Source organism: Myxine glutinosa, chromosome 9 (assembly GCF_964187855.1).
Source record: "Myxine glutinosa chromosome 9, kmMyxGlut1.1, whole genome shotgun sequence".
NCBI classification, from domain to species: Eukaryota; Metazoa; Chordata; class Myxini; order Myxiniformes; family Myxinidae; genus Myxine; species Myxine glutinosa.
This window is the reverse complement of record NC_136269.1, coordinates 122,818,973-122,832,723: the sequence shown is the minus strand read 5'-3', so window position 1 is coordinate 122,832,723 and position 13,751 is coordinate 122,818,973. Positions and strand designations below refer to the sequence as shown.

General features: G+C 50.0%; 1 protein-coding gene across 2 annotated transcripts in view; it reads left to right on the top strand.

The window, feature by feature from the left end:
- Positions 1-13,751, top strand: part of LOC137434983 (uncharacterized) — a 90,790-nt gene that overhangs the window by 72,470 nt on the left and 4,569 nt on the right. The window lies entirely within an intron of this gene.

The following is a 13,751-nucleotide window of genomic DNA, read 5'->3' as shown; positions in this document are numbered from 1 at the left end:
GAACTTCTGCATTTGGTACAACCGGATGAATACCCTGAATTATTTTGTTAATCTCCCGCAAATCCTGCACAAATCGCCACTTTCCTGTCATTGGTTTTGGCACTGGGAAAACGGGGGTGTTACATGGGCTGTTGGTTTCGATTATTATTCCCTGCTGCACGAGCGATTCTATCACCGGAAAAATGCCTGCGTCGGCCTCGTGCCGAAGTGGGTACTGCCGAATGTGTGGTAAAGGTAACCCTTGTTTAATTGGAATCACCAACAGGGGTGCATCCCTAATGCGCCCTACTTCATTCTCGTGTTGCGCCCATAGTGACGGGGTGACGGTGTCGAGCAACCCATCGGAGTCCCCTGGGGTCGTGGGGACCGCTCTAACCATGTGTGCCGCTTTGGGTGGTAGTTCCACCATCTCAAATCTAACTCGTCTGTCCTGAGGTGCCAAATTAATTATGAACCCTTCATTGTTGTCCAACACATGGACCGTTCGGTGTTCAACATTGTATCGACGCCTTACTGGCGTTTTCCGCAGTCGGTCCATCATCCATCCAATGCTCTCGGGTGGCCATCCTCTGGCGGTGCTAAGGGTAACATGCGCTACCATCCCCTCGGGGTACTTAGCCTTCGATCTCTGGCGCGGCGACAAGGTTACCGTAATCCCAATGCCCTCTCGGCCAATCCATATGTGTGATAATTGAAGATCAGAGGTTTCCCCTAAAGCTGCCGCAACCATGTCTAAATAATAATCATCGCTCCCAGTCGCGTCATAACATGCGGTGCAGTGCGGCGGGTTGTATTTCAATTTTGTGGCTATGTGGTGTTCTTCTAGCCAATCGCGAATTTCTTGCGTCTGCGCGCCAATCGTGTCGATCACATGGGTCCATGTTGCTAGAGCCCCTTCCTCCAATCGCCACCAATACACGGTGGGGCTGGCTCGCTGCAATGCCATCATTAACAAATCGCGGTTCGATTCTCCGACGTCGACGTATACACCTTCTTTGGTGCACGCAATGTTACAACCTAATCGACACAGCAAATCCCGTCCTAGTAAATTAGTTGGGGCAGTAGTGGTCATGAGAAATGCATGCTTAGCTTCTAGCGGTCCGAGCATTACTCGGGCCTCCTTTGATACGGGGAGAGCTTCTAATTTTCCCGAAACGCCCTGGATTTGGACGCTCTTGTGTGTGGGTTTCAAGGTAGGTAGTTGTCCCTTATTGATACAACTGCGAGTCGCACCAGTATCCACTAAGAATTCTAGTGGTTGTCCATTTACATCTAACGTCAAGGTCGGTTCCTCATCTGGGGTCATTGTTATCAATGGACATTCCTTTGGCGGCCCGCATTCGTCCCGTCAATAGGCGTTTCCATATGACGGCCCTTGCTGTCCCTGGGGCCTTCGTGGTCCCCTTGGACAATTTGGACAATCCCGTCTCCAGTGGCCCATTTGTCCACATTCAAAGCATGCCCCTCTCCCTGGGGGTCCCTGTCCTGGACCCCCCTGTTGGTTTTGTTGGTTTGGCCTTCGCCCCCCTTTGTAGGGAGGTGGGCGCCCTTGCCCTCCCCTCGGCATTTGTTGGCCTGGGGCACAAGGCCCGTATGGCATGCCCGAATTGGGGGTAACCCATGGGGTGGGGCCCATATTGGAGGGTCCCCATTGCGGTGCCCATCCTGGCATGGGTGTTTGTGGTGGCCAATAGGCCGGCGGGGGACCTAGCACAGAACATGGTGGAGCAGCCCATTGGGGTTGTTGGGGTTGTCTCCACGTCTGATTCCCTGGCCCACTAGGCCCTTGTGGTCCCCGGGGTACTTGCATCACAGCTGCCTGTAGTGCCGGACCGAGTGTCTCGTCATCACTTGACCCACTCTCACTGTCACTTCCCATTATTTCTGCCCCCTTTTGTTTCTTCTTCTTGCTCCCCATTGTTCTTGTTGCTTGTTGCTGGGCCAATTTTTCCCTTACCAACATCTGCAACATTTCGTCTTTAATTTCCTTCTTTTCCTCCGAGGAGGAGCCCGGACATTGTTCGAGTTTTGTACATAATTCATTGGTCCCCATTCCTTTCCAACCGAAAAGGACGGCATGCACTTGTTTTTTTAATGCGGGCCGAAGCCCTTCTACTAGGTAATTGTTCACCAGGGGAGCGGGTAGGTCCTCGACTTGGATTAATCCTAACCCGCCCCATCGAGCTATTGCTTTTTCTATTCTCTCTCGGTAATCGCCGATTGATTCTCCTGCCTTTTGCTTTATGTTGCCAATTTTTCCCCAATCTGGTCCTCCAGGTGGCGCGAGCGCATTGCCAATGTTGGTCAGGAGATGATTTTTCAAAATGACCCAATCGTTTCCGGCCATGGGTGGCACCCGAGCCATGGGGTCATCTATTGGCCATAATGAAAGGGTTTTAGCCTTTGCCCATACCTTTGGTGGCAATATAGAAGCTCCCAAATGACAAATATCTCTCCAATCCGGGGCATCCTCTGTAATCCAGTGACGGAGCAATATTACTATATCCAAAGGTTGGTCGATCAACATTTCCTGAACCCTCTTTTGCATGGCCGTTAAATCAGATTCTTTCCAAGGCACACGTTCCCTTACTACCACGCCGTTTGCATCTATTCCCACGCATCGCATGGGGAACACTCCCTTTGTTTCTATCGCACGTTGCACTGGTGCCTGATACTCCACTAGTGAAGGGTATACTTTCTGACCTGGACCTATCGGGGGTGGAAACCCCGGGGTGTCTGTGCCGCTATCTCCATCGTCCTCGACTTGAGGGGCTGATGGTTGTGGGGTCTTTTGAACTCTAGGGGGTCTCCCATTTGTTTCCCCTATAGCGCCCTGGTGTCGGGTACGTGCCTTAGATCCTGGGACTGGACCATGGGGGGGATAGGAAACAGGGATTTCATCTTCCTCATCCTGTTCCTTCTCATCGGAATTAATCCGGGCTACCATTAGCCTCTGGCTTGTCTGCGCTGCGAGCGCCTTCATCTGTTTATCCTGCTTCTTTCGACCCTGTTTGCACTCATCCTGGTATTTGCCCAACTCTCCTCGCAAACTCGCTTGTCTGGAGGCTGCCTGTCTCTTCAAGGCCTCCACCTTCCACCAACTATAGACCTTCCATGAATCAGGTGGGAGTCTCTTCTTCTTCTTCTCTAGGGCATCTAAAGCCCCATATAGCACATCCAACCTGTCTATTGCAAATGACCCTTCCTCTGGCCAAGGCGTATTCAAACCCTTGGTCAATACAGCCCATGCCTTGCCCGGTTGCAAAGCAGCATACCCATAATCTCTTTTCATGTAAAACGCTGGAGTGTTCTTCAAAGGCTCTCCCTCCTTTCCTACCTTATTACCCATTCTTCCTACCTTCTTGGGTTAATCCCTCCTGGTAGTCCTAAGATCGGGTCGCCCCCCGATCTCTAGCCTTAAACGCAGTTCTCACGCCGGAGTAACTTAACACCTATTTATCTATCACCCACATATGGGTCTACCTGCTTCCCACGCAGGAAGCTTACCTGAGGGGTATCCCTCCTTATTTCGGGCGCCCTGTATAATCGATTCGTTACCCACTGCTGCTCTGGTTAAACTAAATATAGTTCGGAATACAAGCCAGGTAGTACAGCCGACAGAGGTCCACACATCCAAAGTAAGGCAGGAGGCTTTCAATTTCGATGTGCAAAAATGCTTACCCAAATTAGATGCCGGCAGGGCCCCCTTCCCGACCTGGAACGTGAGGAACCACCTCGTCTGCACACCTGGATGATCCCACTTCTGACACCAGGTTTGTCGGTCGAAGACCTCAAGGGAAGGAAGAAGAACAAGGATCAGAGCAACAATGTTTAATGAAATCGATTACAAACACACAGTGTGGAGCAAGGCTCAAGAATGCACCGCCTGACACGCAGCGGGCAATTTCTCAAGACACTCGTTGCAATAAAGCAAAAAGGCATTTCATATATAGCAAAATATCAGACAAGAGTCTGCGCTAAAGACAAAGCAAAACTGGGCCGTAAAGACCCACCTACCATCGTCCCTTCCTGCAGAAGGCCAAACTTAGACAAAAAAGATGTAAGCATAGGATAGGGTGACCCTTTTTGGCCCTTTATCTAAACACATCAGACCCGAGCGCAGGCCGAAGGAAATATTCTCATAATACCTTCAATGGTTTTCTTGACACTAGGCAAAATAGTAGATTAATGATTGAATACACATGCTGAATACACAACAATCAAAGGATATGTAATGTCTATATTTCTTTTCCAAGGTTGGTTACGTCCTTGATTTAGGAGACATACTGGAAACTACAAAGATATATAATTAATTATTCCCTTTGTGAAGAAGGCGTTTGGCAACATGTTTTCCCTGTACGTGGGTTGCGAGCATATTATCTACTGTCTGGCACATACATTCAAGGACTTGTTTACTGGGCTAAGGATCCACCCTGCACCTCGAGCCTCGAAACCACATTTTGTCCACCCGCCTCTGCCTGCAGCTGAGTTCAAATCAGTTTTCAGAAGCACGATATATAATTTCAGATGTTATGATCAATTGAGTCATGGGGCTTAAACCCTAATGGCTAACATGTATATATATGTATATATGTATGTATATATATGTATGTATATATATGTATATATGTATGTATATATATGTATGTATATATATGTATGTATATGTATATATATGTATGTATATATATATATGTATGTATATATATATATGTATGTATATGTATATATATGTATGTATATATATATATATGTATATATATGTATTGTTACAGATACGACTTTGATGGTATGGTGGGCCGAGCGGGATGGCCGCCGTATCCGTACAAGTTACCCCGATTGCACCCGGGGTTGACTAATCGCGCTATGCTGGCTCAATAAGAAAAAGAAGACACCCGGCTGGATTACAATCACACAATACGACACCAGGGATACGGTTCTCAAAGGTTGTTATTACAATTGCGGAAGGTTTAGATTACAGGGACAAGAGGGAAACATAGGAAGGTGGGCACTTAAACACACTTATATTATCCCCGGACAGACGACAGGTAAACGCGGGACAAGGCTCACTCACACGGGGTTTGATGGCCAGGAAAGCGGGTAGCGATCGCTCCAGGTGCACCTGTGCTCAGGGCAGGATCACGTACGGTGGTGTCCAGAGATGCGTGAAGGTATCACAGCGCTTGTGGGTCGCGACTTTGGTCTCAAGCTGGGGAGGTCGCTCAGCGCTCGGGAGGGTGGCGTCTTTTCCTTCCAAGCTCGGGGCGCATCTCACGTCACGTCCGGCGCGGGGCCGCGTATATATCCGGCGGGGAGTGACACGCCCTCGGCTCGTTAGCGCCGCCCCAGATGGCATCGGCCCATGGCTTCTCATTGGGTGCGGGGGTTACCGGCTCCGCCCTTGACGAGGGGCCGACAGGGAGCCCCTTCGTGGTAACCCCGTGGAGCGCGTGGTCAATGGTGGCTAGCCGAGCCGGAAGGAGGACGCCCACTCCCCATGCCGTCACCGCGCCGCCCCCCTCTTTTGTTGTTGTTGTTGTAGTTGGCGCTTCTTCATGGGGAAGAGATGCGGAGAGGTATGGGGAGGTCCTAAACTTCCTAACAGGTGCTATATAATCACATTCTGGTGCAACGAAGAGTCATAATTAAGGGAAACAAGTCCTTAACTGACATAGATTAAGAATAACTAGCAAGATGTCCTATAATTGTCTACGTGTGGTGCGGGGGACCTGGGCACGACATTTAATGGGGGGATGAAGGGGAAGATCGGCTCTAATGGGTGTTGTTTACAGACAATGGGACTAGGGAATGGGGTAAGGGAGAGTTGGGGAGTATCGGAGAAAATAGGGGAATATTTACAAGCGGATATGGAGGCCAAATTCCATATTCGCAACATTGCACCCTTCTCTACCCTCGGGGCGTCCCGACCCGATAAATTTTTACCTACTTTAGTGTGGCACGCAATGTAGTTCCCTCTACTATTAACTCTACCCTGAGTGCGACAGTTTTACAGATATTCACAAATGAGTAAATATGTCCCCCTGCGACGTTGCACCCTTCTCCTCACAGAAACACACCCACAGGATAACCGCATCCGGAAAGAATTCGCAAACTACACATACAGCCGGTAGGGAGCATTATTTACAAGATTACGCTGATATCTACACTACGATCCAGGACCTGTCTTTGGAGGAACACATGCAGATGTTATGCATAGAGAGAGCGCGCTTGCCAACATCGATACACCAACCCACGAGTGCTCTGTGGCCGACGGCCTTTAATAACGTGCAGAGCACCCTTTCCCGAGCATCAACAGCACCACCCCACCACCAATCGGTGCAGTCACCATTGTTCATTGGAATAAAAATAACTTCAACAACCCCTAACCCTGCAGGTGTCTCTTGCTCTTCTTGTGGTGCACTTGGTGGTACTTAAAAGTGGTTCACCTGTATGGCATAGGTGCCACGTTGACCCATAGGTCCATCCCCGGGTGGTGCTTGGCCGCAAACGAACTGCGGTCCATCGTGGGTGGCCACAAACATTGCGGTCCATATGGTGTACCGATCCAGGCAGCGAACAGCGAAAGTGCAGGCCCACAACTGCGCAGCCAGCACCTCTCTCTCCTCTCTCTCTACCCCAAAGCCAGATCCTCGGAGGTGGGAGACAAAAGAAGCAAACAAGTGAGTAAGGTGGTAAGGGCGCAAAAGTGCACGCAATACAAGATGATGCACACTGGGGGCACATGGGAACCAGGTGAGACAGGTACGTTCCTATCGTACGCCCCCCCCCCACCAGGTAACCTACATGGCCCCTCCCTTACCCCTTACTGCATCCACACAACACAACACTACTCATAAACATCTACTTTACAAATCAACAAACATCCCTACTGTCTTCCCCGTTCCTCCCATATACCAAATTCGTCTTCTCTCCCTCCTAACCAATCAAATTTGCCATTTTCAACTCTCATCAAAATTTGCCATTTTCAACTCAACATCAAAATTTGCCATTACCAATTCATCATCAGTCCCTCCTAGGGAGGGAGAGATGGAATCACCCCAATGTCTCATCCACGTCGTGATGCGTCTCACAAATCCTCACAGCAATTCTCATTTCTGCAACACTACCAAAGAAAACACAGGTGTGGAGTCATCATCATCACCACAGGCAAGTGGCTGCGTATGGTGCGACAGGTTCATCAATCCTAACTATCTCCTAAATGACTTTAACAACTTTACACTACCCGGGGTCTTTCTCCGGCCAAACCATTGGCCCTCTTACACTATGGGTTCTAAAAACCAATTCCCATTGGCCAAACTGTGGTGCTTTTCAATTTGGGGTCTCACTCCCCCGATTCATCTCCCGGTGCCCTCGCACAATTTCTGGGCTGTGGCGTGTACCTCTCCCAGTGGGTCTACCCACCTGCACACCTCCACCACTGCAGTTGCCTCCGAGCTTACCTGCTCCTTACCCTAACCTATCTACCTGGGGAAGGCCCTCTGGCGCTCTCCCCACTCCGTGCCCTCTCTGGCACTGGGCTGCCCGATCCACACCCGGGATCCTCAGGCACCCACTCACAACTACCGGCTCCCAGAGCCCACCTGCGGCCTCACCTGGCCGACATCCTCACAGTGGTGGAGTGCCCAACCAACTACACACACTAACAGGCTACACGCCCAGCCATTTCCACAACACTAATGCACCCATCCACAATACCATTCTACAACCGCACCACAAATGCCAATATCCAACCACAATTTACCTGCACCCTCTACCTAACACTTACACTACCCGCCCCGGGTGCTCGTGAAAGGGGTCCACTCTTCCCCCATCCACACCTTCGCACCATGCACACCACTCCGTACCACTCACTCCAACTCTCTCCACACACCTGTACTTGCACACCTGTGCTCTCACACCTGGTGCCACCTGCACCCTTCTCTCCCCAAGCGCATTCGCGCTGATCCACAACACTCATTACTCACACACTGCTCCACACACCTGTCCAGTTGCACACCTGTGCAATCACACCTGTTCAATCCTCACACACACAGCATCATCTCAGCTAACTACTCCCTTCTGAAACTTGCGCTTCCCAGTCGTCCCTTTAAACTATTGCGCTCCCTCGTCATTATCATCCACACTACTCTACCTGCGTCCCCACTACAGGTATCAGTCACTAACTAAGCTTAACGTTACCTAATGTCAATCTCTTCTAGATCCCTACACACCATATCCTAACCCACCCGGGCTAGTTTTCACTGCCATACACCCCATAAGCTATTGCTCCTTTGCCCCACCATGGGAAGGATGGTGGATTTGCCATCCCACCACATCGGGGGTCTCTCACTATCAATTTTGCACGTCAAAATTAAAAATTTGCCAATCACTGCCCATCATCTGCCAATCACTACTGCCAATCCCTTGCCAATCATCAAATTTTGTTTTTCTCTAATTTTGGGTCCAAAACACTAACCTCATCACCCAGTCTACTCACTACTGCCTCTCGGTGCGCCAATTCCTGTCCAAAGCCTGGCTTCGTAAAGCCAAGCAATGGATGCTGGTTGTTTTGTGCCAGCGGCTGGATGCGTCCGGCACTCGGTGCAGGGACGGGGGCTTACCCGTGCCGAGATCCCACGCACCACCTCGGCGTGGAGCCATCCAATGCCCCGATCTCGACCTGCCGGCACGTCTCACCAAAAAGTGGTCGCCATGACGACCCTTTCTATCGGGCTGCCAGCTCCGCCTAGTGGAGCCTGGACGCGGCCGTTCAAAGCGAGGCCCGGCACGCACCGAGGGCCCGATTCGGCTATAAGTCGTTCTAAACTCTACCCCGTCTAACGTCGATGCTTCACCTGCATGCTTACATCCCGCAGCCCGTTCCTTGCTCACACATCCAGCTGTGCCCATGCTCCTCGTACCCTTCCTTACACACCCAGGTACCCTCATTCCACTCACAGCCTTGGTCACACACCTGACCACCGAACACTTTGGCACACATTCGTCGCTCGCACACCTCACCAATACACCGCTTCGCACCCCCTCCTCGGTCACCTCCTCTGTGACAATCACAGGTGTGCCCTCATTCGCACACCCAACCACGTGCCTCACCACCAACTCCAGCGTGCATTCCCACTCACGCTCTACCATTCCAGGTGTGCATCCTTCCATCCCAGGTGTACATCCTCGCTCACCTGTCACAACTAACTCACGCTCCATGTCACTCTCACTACTTTCACCTCCATTCCTGACAGCGCACTCACCCTTACTCTTGACAGCACACTCTTTCCCCATGCACCTGTCCGTCACACACCTTTCTCGCGCACACTCTCCAGTTACACCCTCTGTAACACTCACCACAGGTGGACACTCTTCCTTACTTCTGACAGCGCACTCTTTCCTCATGCACCTGTCTGTCACACACCTTTCTCGCGCACACTCCTGCGCACACTCTCCCGTCACACCCTCTGTAACACTCACCACACCACGCTTCCATGTGCTCCCTCGCACACGCGCTACGACCGACTCACTCTCGCCAGCACACTCACTCCTTGGCACGCACTTTTTCCTCACACACCCCAGAGTCGGACTTTCTTGCACACCTCCATTTTCGCACACCAGACCTGTCGCACACTTCACCAACGGCCTCTCACGAACACCCGGGTCTATCTCGACCCCCAAGCTTATTAAATCCCCTGGCGCATCATACGCACGACCATATTGGTCACCACTTACACCAGGTCTTCTTCCTCTTCGCTTCTCCTCCATCACCTGCGAATCCCTCATCCGGTTAATGAGCACATCATCACGATCCAAACACAGACTTTGGACCAATTCTTTTATCTCCTCTTTTATCTCTTTGTTATCCCCTCTCCGTCGCTTCTTAATTTCGCTCACCCCTTCTTCCACTTCTTCTAATTTCTGCTTCACCTCTTTTATGTCCCGGTACGTCTCCTCAAGCTCATCCTCTAAGGCTACCTTGACCGTTTCCATGTGCGTCCTCACCTGCCGGTCCTTCGTCTCCATTACCTCTATCACCTCGTCCAACCTCGTTGTCAGTCCCTCACGTACCATCTGACATTCCCTCTTCGTCGCTACCAAGTCATCTTTTAGTTCTTTCTGTGTCGCCTTTAAACCTCCTAATACCGCAGTGTTCCTTTGAACCTGCTCCACTAACTCCGTCTGTCCCACCGTCAGCTGCTCCACCTCCTGCGTCAGGTCCTCTATGCCCCCTTGTAACTTTACAGTCCCCTTTCTCACCTCCTTCTCCATGTGCTCCTCACAGTGCCTCACCTCCTCGCGCACTCCTCCGACCTCCTCACTCACTCCTCTTCTGATCTCCTCTCCCATCACTTGCATCTCCTGCCCAGATGCCACCCTCATCTGCTCCATTTCCTCCCTGTGAGCATCCAGTTTGGTTTCTACCCCCATTCTGACCCCCTCTATCTGCTGCTCCATTTGTTTAACTTCCCTTTCCGCTTGGTCCCTCATGTCCCTCAATTTGCCTTCCATACTGTTTTCTAACCCCTCTAACCCATTTTTCACTCCCTCTATTTGATTCTCTTGAGCGGCCATTCTGTTTTCTACCCCCTCTAACCCATGTTTCACCTCTTTTATCCCGTTGTCTAACCCCTCAAATTTCTTTTCTAATCCCTCACCGGTACCCCTCATTTGGCCCTCTAATCGCCCACTATCAACCCTCATTTGGCCCTCCAATCGCTCACCCTGAGCATCCATCCGGTTCCCCATTACCCCCATTTGGTCCTCCAATCGCTCACCCAATCGCTTACTATCAGCCCTCATTTGCTCACTATTAGCCCTCATATCGTCCTTCTGCAGGTTGAGGGACGCCTGCATTTGCGCCATAAATTGCTCCATGAGGGCCTGCATTTGGGCCATCCCTCCCACTTGTGCAGCGGGTGCGGCCGCCGTAGCTACTTGCGAGGCGCCATTTCGCGCGCCCGTTACCTCGTGCGTGACGACGCTATTTTGCGAATCTGCTACCCCCGCTGTTTCGCTCTCCTCATGTCCCTCATGTCCCTCAATTTGGTCCTGGACCGACCCTGCTTCACTCTCCCTAACCGGACCCCAGCCGTCTTGATCCGCCATAGCGCGACTTGCAAAATTCGAGTTTCGTAAAACAAAACAAATTTCGGCCGCTCCAAATTTTGACCAAATTTTTTTTTTCCTCTATTCGTTTTTTTTTTTTTCCTTCAAAATTTGGTCGGGCCTCGAATCTCACTCCCGACACCAATTGTTACAGATACGACTTTGATGGTATGGTGGGCCGAGCGGGATGGCCGCCGTATCCGTACAAGTTACCCCGATTGCACCCGGGGTTGACTAATCGCGCTATGCTGGCTCAATAAGAAAAAGAAGACACCCGGCTGGATTACAATCACACAATACGACACCAGGGATACGGTTCTCAAAGGTTGTTATTACAATTGCGGAAGGTTTAGATTACAGGGACAAGAGGGAAACATAGGAAGGTGGGCACTTAAACACACTTATATTATCCCCGGACAGACGACAGGTAAACGCGGGACAAGGCTCACTCACACGGGGTTTGATGGCCAGGAAAGCGGGTAGCGATCGCTCCAGGTGCACCTGTGCTCAGGGCAGGATCACGTACGGTGGTGTCCAGAGATGCGTGAAGGTATCACAGCGCTTGTGGGTCGCGACTTTGGTCTCAAGCTGGGGAGGTCGCTCAGCGCTCGGGAGGGTGGCGTCTTTTCCTTCCAAGCTCGGGGCGCATCTCACGTCACGTCCGGCGCGGGGCCGCGTATATATCCGGCGGGGAGTGACACGCCCTCGGCTCGTTAGCGCCGCCCCAGATGGCATCGGCCCATGGCTTCTCATTGGGTGCGGGGGTTACCGGCTCCGCCCTTGACGAGGGGCCGACAGGGAGCCCCTTCGTGGTAACCCCGTGGAGCGCGTGGTCAATGGTGGCTAGCCGAGCCGGAAGGAGGACGCCCACTCCCCATGCCGTCACCGCGCCGCCCCCCTCTTTTGTTGTTGTTGTTGTAGTTGGCGCTTCTTCATGGGGAAGAGATGCGGAGAGGTATGGGGAGGTCCTAAACTTCCTAACAGGTGCTATATAATCACATTCTGGTGCAACGAAGAGTCATAATTAAGGGAAACAAGTCCTTAACTGACATAGATTAAGAATAACTAGCAAGATGTCCTATAATTGTCTACGTGTGGTGCGGGGGACCTGGGCACGACATTTAATGGGGGGATGAAGGGGAAGATCGGCTCTAATGGGTGTTGTTTACAGACAATGGGACTAGGGAATGGGGTAAGGGAGAGTTGGGGAGTATCGGAGAAAATAGGGGAATATTTACAAGCGGATATGGAGGCCAAATTCCATATTCGCAACAGTATATATATATATGTATGTATATATATGTATGTATATATATATATGTATATATATGTATGTATTTATATGTATGTATATATATATATGTATATATATGTATGTATATATATATATATATGTATGTACGCTGGTGTTGGGCTAGCGGCTAGGGTGCCGGCTTAGGATCCTAGGATCCTGGGTTCGAATCCCAGTCAATCGCTGAATTAACACCAGGGGGGTTGACTCAGCCTGTCATCCTTCCGAGGTCGGCTAATTGAGTACCAGTTCACTGGTAATTCCCTGTTTGTCGTTAAAGGCGGCAAAAAGGGTTGGCGTCAGGAAGGGCATCCGGCCGTAAAACATTGCTTCAAAAAGGGGACCGAAAAACAACAACAACCACGGTTCCCGAAAAAGGCCAACCCCCGCTTTGCGGGGAAAAATGGCCTCTAAAGGTGGTTTAAAAAAAATAAATTATTGCGCCCCTACTTCCCGCAATTTGTCGTCCATTGTTTTTTCCAACCCCATTAACCCATTCTTCATTCCTTCCATTTGGTTCTCCTGGGCAGCCATTCTATTTTCCAACCCCGTTAACCCATTCTTCACCTCTTTTATCCCGTTGTCTAACCCTTTAAAATTATTGTCTAACCCTTTAAAATTATTGTCTAACCCCTCAAATTTATTGTCTAACCCCTCAAATTTCTTGTCTAACCCCTCAAATTTCTTGTCTAAACCCTCAAATTTCTTGTCTAAACCCTCAAATTTCTTGTCCATGTCCCTGCTGGATTTTTCAGCCATTTTGTCCATATACCCCATCATCTGCGCCGCGATGAGGTCCAATTTCACCTGCACTGCGGACTCGGCTTTTGCAGCGCCGCCATTTTGTGCCTCCTCAACCTCGTGCGCGAGGGCGCCATTTTGCGTGCCTGAAACCTCCTCAACCACCTCCTCATTGCCCTCCTCCACATACAAACCCTCAAATTTTCAAATTTCACATATACCACCTAAAGGTGGTTTTATATATATATATATGTATATGTATATATATATATATATATATATGTATATATATATATATACAGTGGTACCTCGGCTTACGAGTTTAATCCGTTCCGTGACGGAGCTCGTAAGCCAAATCGCTCGTAAGTCAAAGCAAATTTTCCCATTCAAATGCATTGAAATGCTATTAATCCGTTCCAGCCTCAAAAAAAAAACACCAATTTTTTTTGTTAGGTGCTTTTAAATAACAAAAATGTACTTTATAAATAACAAATAATGTATAAACAAGCACGACCTCGTATATACTGTACATAATACAAGAGAATGTAAAGAAATAAACTGGTTTTATTAAGTGTACTGTATGTATTTACCTTGAAGATCAGACGAAGAT